Genomic DNA, 20,205 nt, shown 5'->3' on the forward strand with positions numbered 1-20,205 from the left:
ACACTGACACCTACCCAGCAATGTGTGAAATTGCCCAAGTTTGTCCTGTCCTAGGCCCAACCATCTTCAGCTGTTTCATCATTGTCCTTTCCTCTATCGTAAGGTCAGAAATGGGGATGTTTGCTAATGATTGCACAAAGTTCAATGCCAGTTGCAACTCCTCAGGTACTGAAGCAGTCTCTTTCCATATGCAGCGAGACCTGGACAAGGTTAAGTGGCACAAGTGCGATGCAATGACTATCTCCAACAAGAAAGAATCTAACCATCTCTCCTTGACATTCAATGGCATTACCATACCTGAAACCCCCACTTATCAACACTCTGGAGGTTACCATTGACCAGAAACTGAACTAGATTAGCCAGATAAGTACGGGAACTACATGAGCAGATCAGAGGCTGGGAATTCTGTGGTGAATAACTCATCTCCTGACTTCCAAAAACCTGTCCACCATCTACAAGACACAAGCAAGGAATGTGATGGAATAATCTCCACTTAACTGGATGAATAAAGCTCCAATAAACCTCAAGAAACTCAACACCATCCAGGATGAAGCAGCTGCTTGGTTGGCACCCCAGCCACTACCTTAAATGTTCACTCCCTCCACAACCTGACACACGATGGGTCTACCGTCTACAAAATACCACTAGAGCAATTCACTAAGGGTCCTGCGACAGCACCTTCCAAACCTACAACCTCAACCATCTAGAAGGACCAGGGCAGGAGATGCCCCACCACCTGCAATTTTCCCACCAAACCACACACCATCCTGACTTGGAAATATATCGCTGTTCCTTCAGTGTCGCTGGGTCAAAATCTTGGACTCCTCACGGCGCCGAGGTCCCAGGTTCGATCCCGGCTCCGCACAAGTTCCTTGATCCCTCGTCATTGAAATGTTTTCCTTGGGGCAGGTTATTACTGTGAGTTTAGAAGGGCGGCGCAGTGGTTAGCACTGCTGCTTCACGGTGCCGAGATCCTAGTTCAATCCTGGCTCTGGGTCACTGTCCGTGTGGAGTTTGCACATTCTCCCCGTGTCTACTTGGGTCTCACCCCCACCACCCAAAAGATGTGCAGGCGAGGTGGATTGGCCATGCTAAATTGTCCCTTAATTGGAAAAAATGAATTGGATACTCTAAATTTATTATAAAAAATATTGGACTCCCCTGTAACAGCACTGTGGGTGTACGGACACCACATGGACTGCAACGGTTCAAGAAGGCAGCTCACCACCACCTTCTCAAGGGGAATTAGGGATGAACAACAAATGCTGGCCTAGCCACATCCTGTGGAAGAATACTAAGAAAAACTGCCACTGGCCCCACGCGCCACAGTCACACAATCTCCTGAAGAAGGCAAAGAACAGGGAAAAATCTCTGAAAAATTCCTCTCATTTCAAGTGGATGAAAATTAAATGCATATCAGTTTTTATATGTTAAAACAATCAAGATATTTACTTCTAAAACTAAATGAAGTATAAAACATTCAGTAAAATGCTAAGAGGTATACGAGTCAGAAGAACAGATAAGAAACTTTGCAACAGGTTGAAATTCTTAATAAAAAGACTTCTTTCATACAAACCGAAAATCTTGAATGGCAAACAGACTTGTCTTCTGACATTACATCCTGTAATAGCAAACATTTTCATGCCTTATCTTTCTCATTGAAATTTGAACGCGAGTTCTCTCAGTGACATGAATTTTGGAAGAGGACTTGAGCTGATCCATTTGGTTTTTAAGCTGGATGTCAGCACCCTTCAATCCAGGGCCACCTCCAGTACGGACTTTGTGAGGCCAAGTTGAAGAATGACTCATGCGTGCTGAAAGGTGGTTTCTCAAACAGACAACAAAGAAATAGAATCAGAAAATGCTGCAAATAGTCAGCTGGTCAGGCAGATTATGGTCTGAAATTGTTGAGTTCAATGTTGAGTCCAGAAGGCTGTAATTGAAAAATATGGTGCTGTTCCTTATGTTGAGCTTCCCTGGACCATTTCAGTCAGCCTAGGACAGAGATGTCAGCGTAAGAACAGGGTGGAGAATTTAAATGAAAGGCCACTGGATGATGCTCAGGCTCCTGTAAAGGAGGAACTTGTGCTTACAAAGCATCCTTCACAGGTTCAGGAACTTCCAACTACTGTAAAACCAATTAAGTATTTGCCCTCCAGAGATGCATCACCTCACACTTCCTCACATTTAATTTGGGAAACAGGTAGTCTCAGTGAGTGCCAGTGACTATCCGGCTCTCAAAGTCACTTTCCCCAGTGAAATTAGGTAAATAAGTTCACTCCAGGGACTGGATGAGGGATCCTCCTCATTTATATCACTCAGGACCCCACAGGGCTGAAGCATCAGGGGAAGTTTCAGCATTTGCAATTAAACTTCTATTTTCGTCTAAAAATACCTTAAAGATGCTGGCTCAGTTGGCAAATATGCTAAATTATTATGGGATACATTTGCTTGTGGTTGAATTACAATTAACCTTGATTGACAAGTATTTATCATGAAAACGTCTTTTGTTTATGAGCCGGAGCCGGGTCTGGCACCGGGAGAAAGTTCACCCGGAAGCATGTCTGTGTTTACACTGGTTTGGTGGGATGTTCATTTCTGTAATGAGGAGAGTGTGAAATAGTGAATTCCCAGCCAGTCTGTGATATGGTAAAAGACGGATTGTGAGTGAAATGCAGCCACATCTTCATCAGAGATCTCCTCTGGATTTACCTCCTCTGGATTTACCTCCTCTGGCCCGGGGGGGGGGGGGGGGGGGGGGTTGCAGAGGGAGCAGCGGCGGCGGCGCCGGGACTGTGTGACCGGAGGTGACCCCTCGGCCCCGATTGCAACATTGAGAATCCGAACGCCGCGTGTCTCAACGTTCGAATTGCCGCCACCCGAACGTTCTAACTACAACAAATAGCAACAAAGTATTTACACCGTCAGTAGTCGTGGCCGAGTGGTTAAGGCGATGGACTAGAAATCCATTGGGGTCTCCCCGCGCAGGTTCGAATCCTGCCGACTACGGGTCATTTTTTCCCCGCTAACCTGATTTAAAAACGCATTTTATTTGCTCAAAACAAATCGGTTCCGTCCCAATGACTTCCATCTCCAGGCTGCAAATCGAAGCCAGCGCGGAATGCCGGTTGTGGTTACGTTCTGCCCTGAACCCAACCCACTTAATTCAAACAAGTCCCAGGATCGCGCCGCATTTGTTTATTTGTCTCTTTGCATCGATTTTGGCCCCAGACGCCCCCTAAATTTGTGAATTGAGACCCTCGTCTATTATCCGGAATTTTTTTTCAAGCGACGACATTTAAGTTGGTTAATTTTGCTGCCTTTCTTCCACCAGTCTGCGTGTTGGGAGTGCTGCCTCTACCGAGAACAGAACCTATTACAATGCTGAACATTCAGAGGCCATCCCGCTGGGCTGCACTGGGCTGGCTCTCTGCCCTCTGTGCAACACCAAATCTGGTCGCTTCATTCAAGCTTTTTTCCCCAGGGGCCAGTTTTGATTGGGTAAGGTCATTAACCATACAGTCCCCGGGGGGAGCTCTCAGTGAATGGTTACAGCACAGAAAGATGCCATTCACACGAAGATGTCTATCCTGGAACTCTCAAGGAGCAATTCACCTACTGCCACTTACCCCCACAGCCCTGCACTTTTTCTCTCAATGATCCACTTCCCTTCGGCACGCCCTGCCTCCAGCACTCTCAGGCGGTGCATTCCACACCCTAACCATGTCACTATTGCTTCTTTTGCTAATTATCTGAAATCTGTGTTTCTGGCCTCAATCCTTCCCCACTGAGAACAGTACCTAATCTGTCCAAGCCCCTCCTGATTTTGAATAGTGGCATCAAATCTCTTCTCAGCCTTTTCAAGGGAGAATAGTCCCAATCTCTCCACTCGTTATACAAACTGAAGTTCCTCATCCCTAGACCATTCTTGTGAATGTTTTCAGCACCCTCTCTAATGCCTTCACGCCCTTCTGGAAGCGTGGTGCCCAGAACTGGACGCAATACCCATGATCATAGTGAATGGTGGAGCAGGCTCGAAGGGCCGAATGGCCTCCTCCTGCTTCTATTTTCTATGTATGTTTCTATGTACATAGCTTGAGGGGCAGCACACTGCATCAAACATGGGGCAGGGCAAGGCAAGGGGACAGGCCTCTATGAACCACCACAACTGGTGTAGGGATTGAACCGATGCATCATTCTGCACCACACTCAAACCATCAACCTCCCACGTAGGTTGCACTGGTCTAAATGTATGTTACTATTATAGGGCAAAGGTGGGGATTTGGAGTGAGGTAACAGCTGAGTCACAATCTCATTGAACGACAGGACAGGCTCAAGGGGTGAAAGGACCTTCACCTGATGCTATGTTCTGAAAATAATTGCAACACTTCAAAATGCCAAAGTAACATCAACAACACCTTGCAAACCTTTACTAACTAGAAGGATAAAGGCAGCAGACACATGTGAACACCATCACCAGCAAGTACCTCTCCAAACCATACATCATCCTGACCTGTAACCATATCGTCGCTCCATTACTGTCGCTGGATCAATCCCTGCCTAACAGCACTGTGGGTGTACCTACACCACCTGGACTGTAGCAATTCGAGGCGGCAGCTCACCACCCCCTTTGTGAGGGAAATTAGGGATGGGCAATAAATTCAGGCCTAGTCAGCGAAGCTCACAACTGATGAATGAGGGCAGCACAGAGGTGCAATGGTTAGCACTGCGGCCTCACGACGCTGAGGTCCGAGGATCGATCCTGGCTGTGGGTCACTGTCCGTGTGAAGTTTGCACATTCACCCCATGTCTGCGTGGGTTTCGCCCCCACAACCCAAAGATGTGCAGGTTAGGTGGATTTGCCACGCTAAATTGCCCCTTAATTGGAAAAAATGAATTGGGTACTCCAAATTTAAAAGAAACATACGTGACTGCGAAGTGTTGCCACTCTTTACAGCTAAAAGAAACAAAAAATTGACTTGGTATGCAGTATTACGCTGCTTGCCGTAATACTTGATAGTCGAGCCATTTCAGGATAGTTTGTAAAATAGTCTATGATCTTTAAATATTCATTCCCTCATAGGTGAAAGAGATCCATAGCTACCTCCTGCCATGGTGTGGTAGGTAAATCAGACATTTGCACAGGTCCTCTTGTTGCTTGCAACAATGTGACGGGCATGCATCACACCAACTGACCATCCTTTCAATATCCTGGCTTATACCTGGTCGGTAAACAGAGCCATCAGCTCTCCGTTTACATTTTTCAATTCCAAGATGTCCTTCATGTAACCTCTTTAGTACATCCTTGTAGGCAAATGGTAGTGTAATGTACCAAAACCTGTGAACACATTGCTGAATTTGCTGATGATGTTCTCTGAATCGTTGGAGTGTTGATCCAATCCATTGTGGATGCTACATATCAACTTCATTAAATCCAATTCTTCACAGGACTGATCCCCAAATAATGAATCCAAGCCTTTGGATACAATATAGAATGGGACAGAGAAAACGGTGTTCTTCACCACCACACTAAGGTCACAAGCACCATAACATTTAATGCTTGATATATCCATTATAATCTCTCAGAGATATTTTGTGATTTCTTCTAATCGACTGAATTTTAAAAATCAGTCATGCTGATTTTAGCACCAGTGTCTAACTTCAATCAGACCACTGTACCGTTCACTTCAAGTGGTAGCAGTCATTTGTCCTCATCAACCTCATTTATTTTAAATGGAGTATCAGTTTGAGCATTGGAGTATTTTTGATGTCTCCAAAAAATTATTCTTCTGTGTTATAACTCCAACAAACAATGATGTTTCATCAATGGAGACTATGTCTTCCACTGTGCTGACTGGTCTGGGGTTGAGCTTTGAGTACCAATTCTGAGCAATGAGATTTTTTTCCTTTGCATCTGGAACAAAACTTGCCAAATGCTGGACGCAGCCTTAATTTGTGCCTTCGACCACATCTTTTACACAGAAATGCTTTGCCCTGATCTTTAACCTGTGTGTTGGTGTGCGAGGAGCTGCAGTAACATTCCCGCCTTTTTTTGGAAGTTTCCCGCCTTTGTGCAAAAAGGGCAGCAATCGGAGTTTGCTCCTCCAGGAAGACGCCGCTATGACTGAGAAACATTTCAGCATGCTGTGCTGCTGGCTCTCGTGAGCCTATCAGATCTTAACTGTTTGTTCCAAAGACAGCTCCGATTCCCTCAGCAAGCGGACCCTCAGCTTAGGTTCATTCACACCAAGCACAATCTGATCCCGAATCATGGAATATTCCACCACAGAAAAATTACAGAGATAATTGTCATTAGACGTGGAGAAGGCATTCGGCTGGGTTGAGTAGGGGTACATCTGCGATATTGGAGAAGTTTGGGTTTGGTCCTGGGTTTGTGTCGTGGTAGGCTTATGCAGAAAGTAAGGAGACATGGGATAGTGGGAAATTTGGCCAGTTGGATAACGAACTGGCTAACCGATAGAAGTCAGAGAGTGGTGGTGGATGGCAAACATTCAGCCTGGATCCCAGTTACCAGTGGCGTACCGCAGGGATCAGTTCTGGGTCCTCTGCTGTTTGTGATTTTCATTAATAACTTAGATGAGGGAGTTGAAGGGTGGGTCAGTAAATTTGCAGACGATACGAAGATTGGTGGAGTTGTGGATAGTGAGGAGGGCTGTTGTCGGCTGCAAAGAGACATAGATAGGATGCAGAGCTGGGCTGAGAAGTGGCAGATGGAGTTTAACCCTGAAAAGTGTGAGGTTGTCCATTTTGGAAGGACAAATATGAATGCGGAATACAGGGTTAACGGGTTCTTGGCAATGTGGAGGAGCAGAGAGATCTTGGGGTCTATGTTCATACATCTTTGAAAGTTGCCACTCAAGTGGATAGAGCTGTGAAGAAGGCCTATGGTGTGCTCGCGTTCATTAACAGAGGGATTGAATATAAGAGCCGTGAGGTGATGATGCAGCTGTACAAAACCTTGGTACGGCCTCATTTGGAGTACTGTGTACAGTTCTGGTCGCCTCATTTTAGGAAGGATGTGGAAGCTTTGGAAAAGGTGCAAAGGAGATTTACCAGGATGTTGCCTGGAATGGAGAGTAGGTCTTATGAGGAAAGGTTGAGGGTGCTAGGCCTTTTCTCAGTCGAACGGAGAGGGATGAAGGGCGACTTGATAGAGGTTTATAAGATGATCAGGGGCATAGATAGAGTAGACAGAGACTTTTTCCCCGGGTGGAACAAACCATTACAAGGGGACATAAATTCAAGGTGAATGGTGGAAGATATAAAGAAGATATAGAGGGGATGTCAGAGGTAGGTTCTTTACCCAAAGAGTAGTGGGGGCATGGAATGCACTGACTGTGGAAGTAGTTGAGTCGGAAACAGTACGGACCTTGAAGCAGCTATTGGATAGGTACATGGATTACGGTAGATTGATATAGTGTAGATTCATTTGTTCTTAAGGGCAGCATGGTAGCATTGTGGATAGCACAATTGCTTCACAGCTCCAGGGTCCCAGGTTCGATTCCGGCTTGGGTCACTGTCTGTGCGGAGTCTGCACATCCTCCCTGTGTGTGCGTGGGTTTCCTCCGGGTGCTCCGGTTTCCTCCCACAGTCCACAGTGCAGGTTAGGTGGATTGGTCATGATAAATTGCCCTTAGTGTCCAAAATTGCCCTTAGTGTTGGGTGGGGTTACTGGGTTATGGGGATAGAGTGGAGGTGTTGACCTTGGTTAGGGTGCTCTCTCCAAGAGCCGGGGCAGACTCGATGGGCCGAATGGCCTCCTTCTGCACTGTAAATTCTATGATAATCTATGAACTCCGCCAGCATTCTAAGTTGGGGGGAGCTTCAAGGCTGGCTCCGATTTGTGCTAACCACCTGTTTGAGTCGGCACGGCTGGATGCCACATGTGGGACATGGAAAGAGAAAGGGCAGGAGAGAGTGAGTGATTTATTCCTGGAAAGGTGGTTTGCCAGCCTGGAGGAATTGAAGCAGAAATTGGGGTTGGCAGGCTCGGGTGTGTTTAGGTACCTCCCGGTACGGAGCTTTGTGAAGAGGATCTTCTCGGAGTTTGCGGTGGTGTCGACATCATACTTATTCAAAAGGATCTCTCCTGTTCGAGGCCAGAGGAGGGCAGTACATCTAGCATCCATGAATGGATCACAGGAGAAGAGTTGAGTTCGGTGGAAGAGGTAAAGGCTAAATGGGTTGAAGAATTGTGGACAATACTGGAGGAGGTACTGAGTGAGGGGCTGCGGAGGGTGAATGCCACGGCGGCATGTGGGAGACTGAGCCTGATACAGCTCCTGGTAGTGTTTCGAGCGCACCTCGCTAAGGCTAGGATGAGTCAGTCTTTTGAGGGGGTGGAGGATAAGTGGGAGCGCTATTTATGGGGGCCCGCACACAACACACACCTGTTCTGGTCCTGTGCTAAGTTAGTGAAATTTTGGCGGTCGTTTTTTAACACCATGTCAGCGATCTTTTAATATAAATTTAGAGTACCCAATTATTTTTTTCCAATAAAGGGGCAATTTAGTGTGGCCAATCCACCTAGCCTGCACATCTTTGGGTTGTAGGGGTGAGACCCACGCAGACACGGGAAGAATGTGCAAACTTCACACAGTGATTTAAAAAAAAAGATATTTTATTCTTGATGCTCGATCAATAACTCCAGAAGCGAGATTGGAGACAATCGAAGGCTTTGTTACACTAGTTGTTTCCCCCAGCAGCGCAGGTACAGAAGGCAGCTGCTGTGGCGGCACGGGCTCTTATACCTCGCCTTGCTGGGCGGAGCCAGCAGACAGGCTTAACCAATGAGAACAGAGTACCTTCTACACCAATGGTCTTCCGGCATTACAGAGTACCGTAATACCTCTAATACTGACTACCACATTCACGCCCTGTTAAAAAAGAGTCCGGCGGGGGTGGTGGCTCGCATTACAGAGTAGTAGAAGCTAAGGTTATGAAGGTACCTGGTATACCTCCGTACAGTGGTTTTGCCTCGTTACATCGCAACTACTTACAAAATTAATTTACATTTCAGAATGAAGCAATTAGTCGATTGGGGCCCTGGTCGTCGTAGCTTCGGTGGTGATGCAGGCGGCGGCTCGGGCATCTGTGGCTCTGGGAGCGTGGCTTTGGCTTCTTCGGCAGCTTCATTACCCCGAGACGGGACCGGTGTGAGGACCAATCCACCTGGGAAGGGGGCGGCTGTGGGGTGCGCCGGTGGGAGGGAGGGTGGGATTGGTGATGGGGGTGTGTGTGGGGATCCAGCGGGCGGCAGGTCCCGTAGGGAGACCGTATCCTGTCGGCCGTCAGGGTACGCCACATAGGCGTACTGAGGGTTAGCGTGGAGGAGATGGACCCTCTCGGCCAAAGGGTCCGATTTGTGCGCCCGCACGTGTTTGCGGAGCAGGATGGGTCCAGGAGCTGCCAGCCAGGTCAGGAGCAAGGTCCCAGAGGAGGACCTCCTGAGGAAGACAAGGAGACGTTCGTGAGGAGTCTGGTTGGTCGTGGTACACAGCAGTGACCGGATGGAGTGGAGGGCATCCAGGAGGACATCCTGCCAGCGGGAGACTGGGAGGTTCCTGGACCGTAGGGCCAGTAGGACGGTCTTCCAGACCGTTCTGTTCTCCCTCTCTACCTGTCTGTTTCCCCGGGGGTTGTAACTGGTCGTCCTGCTCGAGGCAATGCCCCTGGTGAGCAAGAATTGACGCAGTTCATTGCTCATAAAGGAGGACCCCCTATCGCTGTGTATGTAAGCGGGGAAACCGAACAGCGTAAAGATGCTATGGAGGGTTTTTATGACGGTGGCTGTAGTCATGTCGGGGCAGGGGATGGCGAATGGGAACCGGGAGTACTCGTCAATCACGTTCAGGAAGTACGTGTTGCGGTCAGTGGAGGGGAGGGGGTCTTTGAAGTCCATACTGAGGCGTTCAAAGGTATGGGAAGCCTTTATCAGGTGTGATTTCTCTGGCCTGTAGACGTGCGGCTTGCACTCCGCGCAGATTTGGCAGTTCCTGGTGGCTGTCCTGACCTCCTCGATGGAGTCGGGCAGGTTGCGGGTCTTGATGAAATGGAAGATTCGAGTGACCCCCCGACTGGCACAGGTCCTTGTGGAGGGCTCGGAGGCGCTCCACTTGTGCGTTGGCACATGCGGGATCGGGCATCAGGAGGCTCGTTTAGCTTCCCAGGACGATACAAGATCTCGTAGTTGTAGGTGGAGAGTTTGATCCTCCACCGTAAGATCTTGTCGTTTTTTATCTTGCCCAGCTGTGCATTATCGAACATGAAGGCGACCGACCGTTGGTCAGGGAGGAGAGTGAATCTCCTGCCGGCCAGGTAATGCCTCCAATGCCGCACAGCTTCTACTATGGCCTGAGCCTCCTTTTCAACTGAGGAATGGCGGATTTCTGAAGCGTGGAGGGTGTGCCCGTTTGGTTGAGGGTGGCCGCCAGAGCTACGTTGGACGTATCGCTCTCGACCTGGAAGGGGAGGGACTCGTCAATGGCGTGCATCGTGGCCTTTGCAATGTCTGCTTTGATGCGGCTGAAGGCCTGGCGGGCCTCTGTCGACAGGGGAAAAAACGTGGATTGGATCAGGGGACGGGCCTTGTCCGCATAGTTGGGGACCCACTGGGCATAGTTAGAGAAAAAGCACAGGCAGTGTTTCAGGGCCTTGGAGCAGTGAGAGAGGGGGAACTCCATAAGGGGGCGCATGCGTTCAGGGTCTGGGCCTATAACTCCATTATGCACTACGTAGCCGAGGATGGCTAGGCGGTTGGTGCTGAACACGCATTTATCCTTGTTTTTTGTGAGGTTAAGGATTTTTGCAGTATGGAGGAATTTTCGGAGGTTGGTGTCGTGGTCCTGCTGGTCGTGGCCGCAGATGGTGACATTATCGAGGTACGAGAATGTGGCCCGCAAACCGTACCGGTCAACCATTCGGTCCATCTCTCGCTGGAAGACCGAGACTCCATTAGTGACACCGAAGGGAACTCTTAGGAAGTGGTAGAGCCGCCCATCTGCTTTGAAAGCAGTGTATTTGCGGTCGCTAGGGCGGATGGGGAGCTGGTGGTAGGCGGACTTGAGATCCACCGTGGAAAAGACCTTGTATTGCGTGATCCTGTTGACCATGTCGGAGATGCGGGGGAGAGGGTACGCGTCAAGCTGCATATATCAGATGGTCTGGCTATAGTCTATGACCATCCTATGCTTCTCCCCGGTCTTTACAACCACTACTTGAGTTCTCCAGGGGCTGTTGCAAAAGTACACCTTCCCTCAGTAATCGCTGGACCTCCGACCTAATAAAGATCCGGTCCTGGGCACTGTACCGTCTGCTCCTGGTGGCGACGGGTTTACAATCCGGGGTGAGGTTCGCAAACATGGAAGACGGATCGACCTTGAGGGTTGCGAGGCCGCAGACAGGGGGGGGGGTTCCACGCTGCCCAGGGGGCTGCCGCGCGGTCGGGGACGTAAGTGCGGGCGTTTCAGGAGGCCACATCCATGGAGCTGGCAAGGGCCAGTGCCTCCTTGAGGCCTAGTGTCTCTTTCTCCAGCAATCGCTGGCGGATTTGGGAGGACAGCATACCTGCAACGAAAGCGTCCCGGATCAATTCTGTGTGGTCGCTCGCCGAAACTTGCGGGCAGCTGCAGTTTCTCACCAACACCAGGAGCGCACGGTAGAACTCCTCCAGCAATTCCCCAGGGATTTGTCGCCTCGTCGCTAATAGATGTCGGGCGTAGACCTGGTTTAATGGGCGAATATAATGTCCTTTCAGCAGATCCATTGCGGCCTCGAAGTCGTCCGCATCCTCGATGAGGGTGTAGATCTCTGGGCTCACCCTCGAGTGCAGAATGTGTAGTTTCTGGTCCTCCGAGGGTGTGTTTTCGGCCTCCCGAGATATCCATTGAAGCACTCCAGCCAGTGCTTGAAGGTTGCCACTGAGTTTGCCGCATGGGGGCTGAGTTGCAGACACTCCGGCTTGATTCGGAGCTCCATTCTTTAAAATCTAGTGCAACAAATTGACGCTCGATCAATAACTCCAGAAGCGAGATTGGCTTTATTACACTAGATGTTTCTCCCAGCAGCGCAGGTACAGAAGGCAGCTGCTGGGGCGACATGGGCTCTTATACCCCGCCTTGCTGGGCGGAGCCAGCAGACAGGCTTAACCAATGAGAACAGAGTACCTTCTACACCAATGGTCTTCCGGCATTACAGAGTACTGTAATACCTCTAATACTGAATACCACAATTCTAGCATCAACAAAATTCACACAACATCAAAGCATAGACATGTTTGCAGTTTTCCCCCTTTTTAAACATCCCTGCAGAGCTGCTGGAGCCAATGAAGGCTTCAATTGATAAGCTGCTGGAGACCCAGACGGCCCAAGGGGCGGCGATCCGGGAGGTCCGGCAGAAGGTCTCGGAGAATGAGAACGAGATCCTGGGCCTGGGGTTGAAGGTGGAGGTGCACGAGGCGCTCCACAAGAATTGGCATGCGATGTTCGAGGAGATGGAGAACCGGTCGTGGCGGAAAAACCTGCGGATCCTGGGTCTCCCGGAGGGATCGGACGTGGGGGCCTACGTGGTCACCATGCTGAATTCACTGATGGGAGCGGGGGCCTTTCAGGGGCCCTTGGAGCTGGAGGGGGCCCACTGAGTGCTGGCGAGGAGGCCCAAGCCCAGAGAGTCGCCGCAGGCGATGCTGATGCGGTTCCACCGGTTTGCTGATCGAGAGTGTGTGTTAAGTTGGGCCAAGAAGGAGTGGAGCAGCAGGTGGGAGAACGCGGAGGTCCGGATCTACCAGGATTGGAGTGCGGTGGTGGCAAAGAAGAGGGCCGGTTACAACCGGGCGAAGGCAGTGCTGCACAGGAAGGGGGTGAAGTTCGGTATGCTGCAGCCGGCGCGTCTGTGGATCACAGATAAGGATCTACACCACTATTTCGAGTCCCCGGAGGAGGCGTGGGCCTTTGTTCAGGCCGAAAAACTGGACTCAGACTAGGGGTCAGGGATGAGGGGTCGCTGTGGAGGGATGGTTGGGGATTGCTGGGTTGTGTTTCGAGGGAGGATTCTTTGTTTCTTGGGGGCTGGTTGGGCATTGTTTTAATTAGGTCCGCCGGGCGGGCTCGTGGGGGTGGGGGGGGGGGGGGACTGCTTGGGGGGTCGATGGTCAGTAGGGGAGATGGGGTCCTGCGGGGGGGGGGGGAGAGGCCTGAGTTGGGGGTAGTGGGACTGGGCCTGGAAAGGGTGCTGCGCCAGGGGAGGCGGGACCGGGCGAATGAAAAGCGCGAGCTTTTCCCCCCGCGTTTAGGGCTGAAGGGGCGGGGCCGGAGCTGGGAAGCGTGGGCTTTTTCTCCCGCGCTGGGAGTGGAATGGACGAGATCCCGCTGGTGGACAAGGGGGGGGGGGGAGGGGAAGTTCCACACTGGCGGGGGTGGGGGGGTCGATGGAACGGCGGGAGTGGCTGGGGTCAGCAGACTTACGGGAGTGCAATGGGGGGTGCAATGCAGCTAGGGGGGGACCTAGCTGGGGCGGGGGGGGGGGGGGGAGAGACCGGGTTGCTGCTGTAATGGCCAAGGGGGAGCTGGAGTTGGTAGAGGAGGTCGGGGCGGGGGTCTGCCGCTGTGGGGAACGGGCCGTGCGGGGGGCATGGGCATGTGGCTGGCCTAGGAAGGGATATGGCTAGTCGGCGGGGGAGAGGGGTGAGTCGCCCCCTGATCCGGCTGATAACCTGGAATGTAAGGGGACTGAATGGGCCGGTTAAGCGGGCCCGGGTGTTCGCGCACCTGAAGGGGCTGAAGGCGGATGTGGCCATGCTTCAGGAGACGCACCTGAGGGTGGCGGATCAGGTAAGGTTGAGAAAGGGGTGGGTAGGGCAGGAGTTTCATTCGCGTTGGATGCAAAAAATCGGGGGTTGGCGATCTTGGTGGGGAAGAGAGTGTCGTTCGAGCCGTCGAGCATCGTGGCAGACAATGGCGGTAGGTATGTGATGGCAAGCTGCAGGGGGAGCGGGTGGTGTTGGTCAATGTATATGCCCCGAATTGGGACGATGCGGGGTTCATGCGGCGTATGCTGGGCTGGATTCCGGACCTGGAGACAGGGGGGCCTGATAATGGGGGGGGGGGGGGGGATTTCAACACAGTGCTGGATCTGACATTGGGACTCTCTAGGTCTAGGACAGGCAGGAGGCCGGCGGCAGCCAAGGTGCTGAGGGGGTTCATGGACCAGATGGGAGGGGTGGATCCATGGAGGTTTGCGAGGCCGGGGGCTAGGGAATTTTCATTCTTCTCCCATGTTCACAAGGCCTACTCCCGGATTTACTTTTTTGTCATGAGCAGGGCGCTGATTCCGAGGGTGGAGGTTACGGAGTACTCGGCGATAGCCATTTCTGATTATGCTCCGCACTGGGTGGACCTCGAGTTGGGGAGGAGAGGGAGCAGCGCCCGCTGTGGCGCCTGGAGGTGGGGTTGCTGGCGGACGAGGAGGTGAGCGGGCGGGTCCGGGGGTGTATAGAGAGGTACCTGGGGGCTAATGACAATGGGGAGGTGCAAGTAGGAGTGGTCTGGGAGGCGCTGAAGGCAGTGGTCAGAGGAGAGCTGATCTCCATTAGGGCACTCAAGGAGGGGGGGAAAGGAGAGAGAGGGAGAGGTTGGTGGGGGAGATGGTGAGGGTGGACAGGAGGTACACGGAGGCCCCGGAGGAGGGATTGCTTAGGGAGCGGCGTAGCCTCCATGCTGAGATTGATTTGTTGACCACCAGGAAGGCGCAGTGGAGGAAGGCGCAGGGGGCGGTATATGAATACGGAGAAATGGCGAGCCGGATGCTGACGTACCAGCTTCGGAAGCGAGAGGCAGCTAGGGAGATCGGGGGAGCTAGGGATGGAGGAGGGAACACGGTGCGAAGTGCGGTGGGTATCAATGGGGTCTTCAGGGACTTCTACGAGGAACTGTACCGGTCTGAGCCCCCACTGGAAGAGGGGGGGGGGTGGGTCGCTTCCTGTACCGGATGGGGTTCCGAGGGTTGAGGAGGGGCAGGTGGCGGGGTTGGGGGCACCGGTTGGGTTGGAGGAGTTGGTCAAAGGGATAGGGAACATGCAGGTGGGGAAGGCACCGGGGCCGGATGGGTTCCCGGTTGAATTTTATAAGAAGTATGCGGACCTGCTGGGCCCGCTGTTGGCAAGGACCTTTAACGAGGCAAGGGAAGGGGGGTGCTCTGCCCCCGACGATGTCCAGAGCGCTGATTTCCCTGATCCTGAAGCGGGACAAGGATCCCCTACAGTGTGGGTCATACAGGCCGATCTCACTCCTAAATATAGACGCAAAGTTGCTGGCAAAGATTTTGGCCATGAGGATAGAGGACTGTGTGCCGCAGGTCATACACGAGGATCATACGGGGTTCGTGAAAGGGAGGCAGTTGAATACCAATGTACGGAGGCTCTTGAATGTTATAATGATGCCGGCGATGGAAGGGGAGGCGGAGATAGTGGCGGCGATGGATATGGAGAAGGCCTTTGATAGGGTGGAGTGGAGGTACCTGTGGGAGGTGTTGGAAAGGTTCGGGTTCGGGGAGGGGTTCGTCAGGTGGGTGAGGCTGCTGTATGAGGCCCCGGTGGCGAGTGTGGCCACGAACAGGAGGTCAGAGTATTTCCGGCTACTCCGGGGGACGAGGCAGGGGTGTCCCCTGTCCCCCCCCCCTGCTCTTTGCGCTGGCGATTGAACCCCTGGCTATGGCGTTAAGGGAGTCGAGGAACTGGAGGGGGCTGGTGCGGGGTGGGGAGGAGCATCGGGTGTCACTCTATACGGATGATTTGCTGCTATATGTGGCGGACCCGGTGGGGGGAATGCCGCAGGTGATGAGGATCCTTAGGGAGTTTGGAGATTTCTCCGGGTACAAGCTTAATATGGGGAAGAGCGAGTTGTTCGTAGTGCACCCGGGGGACCAGGAGAGGGGGATTGGTGAGCTCCCGCTGAAAAGGGCGGAGAGGAGCTTCAGGTACCTGGGGGTGCAGGTGGCTAGGAGCTGGGGGACACTGCATAAGCTTAACTTCACGAGGCTGGTGGAGCAGATGGAGGAGGAGTTTAAGAGGTGGGACGCGTTGCCGCGGTCCCTGGCGGGTAGGGTGCAGTCAGTTAAAATGACGGTGCTCCCGAGGTTTTGTTCCTGTTCCAATGCCTCCCCACCCTGATCCCTAGGGCCTTCTTCAGGCGGGTTAACAGGAGCGTTATGGGGTTTGTGTGGGCGCAGAAGGCCCCGAGGGTGAGAAGGGTGTTCCTGGAGCGGTGCAGGGATGGGGGCGGGGGTTGGCGCTGCCTAACCTCTGTGGGTATTATTGGGCCGCCAACGTGCCAATGGTACATAAGTGGGCGATGGAGGGGGATGAGGCAGCATGGAAGAGGCTGGAGATGGTGTCCTGTGTGGGCACGAGCCTGGAGGCGCTGGTGACGGCTTCGCTGCCACTTCCTCCAACGAGGTATACCGCAAGCCCGGTGGTGGCGGCTACCCTCAAAATTTGGGGGCAATGGAGACGTCACAGGGGGGAGGTGGGGGCCTCGGTGTGGTCCCCGATTCGGGGGAACCACCGGTTTGTCCCAGGGAGGATGGATGGAGGGTTTCTAAGCTGGCACAGGGTAGGTATTAGAAGAATGGGGGACCTGTTTGTGGATGGGAAGTTCGCGAGCCTGGGGGAGCTGGAGGAGAAGTTCGGGCTCCCCCCGGGAACACCTTCAGATATATGCAGGTAAGGGCGTTTGTTCGGCGGCAGGTGGTGGAGTTCCCACTGCTGCCGCCACGCGGGGTCCAGGACAGTTGTGCTGTCGGGGGAGTGGGTTGGAGAGGGAAGGATCTCGGCAACGTATCAGGAGGAGGCCTCGGTGGAGGAGCTGAAGGGTAAGTGGGAGGAGGAGTTAAAGGGTAAGTGGGAGGAGGAGTTGGGTGAGGAGATTGATGAGGAGATGTGGGCGGATGCCCTTGGGTGGGTGAACTCCTCCTCCTCTTGCGCGAGACTCAGCCTCATACAATTTAAGGTGCTGCATAGGGCTCACATGACCGGGGCAAGGATAAGACGGTACTTTGGGAGCAAGGACACGTGTGCTAGGTGCTCAGGGAGCCCAGCAAATCACACCCACATGTTCTGGGCCTGCCCAGCGCTGGAGGAATTTTGGAAGGGTGTAGCGAGGACGGTGTAGAGTGTGGTAGGTTCCAGGGTCAAGCCGGGCTGGGGGCTCGCAATATTTGGGGTGGCAGAGGAGCCGGGAGTGCAGGAGGCGAAAGAGGCCGGTATTCTGGCCTTTGCGTCCCTGGTAGCCCGGCGAAGGATTCTTCTTCAGTGGAAGGATGCGAGGCCCCCAAGCGTGGAATCCTGGATCAGCGATATGGCGGGGTTTATTAAGTTGGAGAGGGTGAAATTTGCCTTATAGGGATCGGTACAAGGGTTCTTCAGGCGGTGGCAACCGTTCCTAGACTTTCTGGCAGAACGTTAGAAGGTCAGCAGCGGCAGCAACCGGGGGGGGGGGGGGGGGGGGGGTATGGTTCGTTTTTCTTGAGTGGGCGTGTATTGTTGGCTTTTGTGTTGATGAAGGTTAATTTATTATTCATGTATATGGGAGGGGGGGGGGGGGGGGGGGTTCTTTCTGTATTTTGTTGTTGATATTTTGTGAAAATTTGAATAAAAATTATTTAAAAAAATATATATAATCATGAACGCACCTCAAAACCCTCTTCTGACCCCCTCAAATCTTCTCTAAATGGAGAAAGTGGTTCAAGTCGCCCAGTCAGGCCGCCAACCCTGGGGGCTTATCTGACCTCCAATTGAACAGGACCCTTCACCAGGCAGAGAGGTGAACGCCACTACATAAGCCCCCTTCCACTCCAGCTCCTCCGAAACCCCAAAGATTGCCACCTAAGGGTCCGGCCTGACCTCAGCCTGCACTATCCTGGAGAACGTCCCAAACACCACCTCCCAAAAGCTCTCCAGCTTCTCGCAGCCCCAGAACATGTGAACATGATTCGCCGGCCCCCACCCACACTTCTCACACCCATCGACCACGCCCTGGAGGAACTCACTCATCCTTGCCTGAGACATGTGTTCCCTGCGCACCACCTTGAACTAAATCAAGCTCATCCTTGCACAGGTGGAGGTTGAATTCACCAGAGTCCCCATTCTATCTCCCTCCCCAACTCCTCCTCCCATATTCACTTTATTCTCACCACGTGTGTCTTGCCCTGCTCTCCCAACCACCCATACATGTCCCAAATTCCCCCCTCCTCCAAATCTTCAGGAAGCGGCAGTTGCCCGTGTCAGCGACCTTAAGTATTGAACTGGAGCCCTGCCCGTTGGTGGCTATTTTTGGAGCTTTGGATGTGCCCGTTGCAGACGGATACGGATGTCCTTGCCTTTGCCTTGTTTGTGGCATGGAGGACGACGCTGGGCTGGAGGCGAGCAAGGCCGCAGAGTGCTTCGGCATGGTTCGGGAATTGATGTAACTTTTGCACCTCGAGAAGGTCAAATACACTGTGAGGGGGTCGATTGAACAGTTCTACCGGAGATGGTGACTGTTTATATTATATTTCAGAGAGTTGGTCACTGTCAGCTGTTAGAGGGGGTGGAGGTGGGATGGGGAGCTGCAGGAGTCTTGTTCCTTGGGCTGAAGGGTCATTTTGGGGTTCTGGTTGTTTGCATCGAGTATTTTTTGTAATTTTGTATAAAGTGTTAAAACTTTGTTTGAAAAAAATTCCAAAAACAGTACTTGTTTATACAAAAAAAATGTTTCGAGCCAAGGTTCTGTTCTGGGATCTTGCTGTGCAGTTATAACATCAACTGGGATCTTTTTTAAAAATAAATTTAGAGTACCCAATTATTTTTTTCCAATTAAGGGGCAATTTAGCGTGGTCAATCCACCTAACCTGCACATCTTTGGGTTGTGGGGGTAGAGTACCCAATTATTTTTTTCCAATTAAGGGGCAATTTAGCGTGGTCAATCAACCTAACCTGCACATCTTTGGGTTGTGGGGGTGAAACCCACGCAGTCATGGGGAGAATGTGCAAACTCCACACGGACAGTGACCCAGGGCCGGGATTCGAACCAGAGGCCTCAGCGCCGTAGGCAGCAGTGCTAACCACTGCGCCACTATGGCGCCCCTCAACTGGGATCTCAACAGTTAGAAGTCCTTCTATACCATGTCTGTAGCCAGAAAGAATTTGAATATGGTGGTTAAAACCTCCACTTCTTAGCCAGGATAGTGGAGGAGGAGGTGGGCTCGGACACTTGTGGTGGCGATATTTGGGGTTTCAGAGAAGCCGGAGCTCATGGTGAGGAGGAAGGCCGATATCGTGGCCTTCTCCTCTATGATTGCACGGCGGTGAATTTTACTGGAGTGGCGGTTGGCATCGCCACCGGGGGTAGCAGCTTGGTTGGGTGACCTTTACGACTTCTTGCGTTTAGAGTAGATAAAGTATGAGTTAAGGGGCTCAGCAGGTGGGTTTGAGAAAAGGTGCGGATGTTTGTGACCGTGTTCGAGGAGCTGTTTGTTGCTGGGGGGGGGGGGGGGGGGGGGGGGGGGGAGAGGAATGGGGAAAATTCTGTACAGTATAGTTGGTTGTTGGGAAGTGTGTTTCCCGGGAGTTTATTTGCTGTAATCTGTTTTGATACATGTTTGTAATAAAATACATTTTTTTAAAACCTCCTCTTATTTCCCTTAGCAGTCTGAAATACATTTAATCCAGGCCTTCTGATTCAACCACTTGTAAAAAATGCTAACTTTTAATATTTCCTTCTATGCTTACACAATCCAATATTTCACACTCCTCAACTACAATGTCTCCATGCCCCCTTCTTTTGTGAAGGCACAAACAAGAGTACAGCCAGTTCTCGGATTTACAACACAATTGGTTCCTGAAAACTGCGTTGGGAGTAAAAATAAGTCGGAACCGTTTTCCCATTGGAACAATGTTATAAATGGGGGATTGGTTTCTGAACCAAGGGGCACCGAAAACTGGCTTCAGTACATTTGCCTGACGGTCTATTTCTCATAATAGCGCCGACACTTTCAAAAACACCTCTATATTGTATCGGAGAAGTATTTTGCCCTTCCTGAGGTTGTGAAAGGTGGAACATAACAATTGATAAAGACCAATTGTTCACTGCCATGGCATCGTAAAGTGAAAACCAGTGTGGTAAAGTTAAACAAGATGTCAATTTATAAACACTA

General features: G+C 51.8%; 1 non-coding gene across 1 annotated transcript; it reads left to right on the forward strand.

The window, feature by feature from the left end:
• The first annotated feature begins 2,927 nt into the window (after nt 1–2,927).
• On the forward strand, nt 2,928–3,009 carry trnas-aga (transfer RNA serine (anticodon AGA)). Its single transcript has one exon. It is a non-coding gene; the product is annotated as a tRNA-Ser (tRNA).
• Nucleotides 3,010–20,205: the final 17,196 nt, after the last annotated feature.

This window comes from Scyliorhinus torazame, chromosome 18 (assembly GCF_047496885.1).
Source record: "Scyliorhinus torazame isolate Kashiwa2021f chromosome 18, sScyTor2.1, whole genome shotgun sequence".
NCBI lineage: Eukaryota > Metazoa > Chordata > Chondrichthyes > Carcharhiniformes > Scyliorhinidae > Scyliorhinus > Scyliorhinus torazame.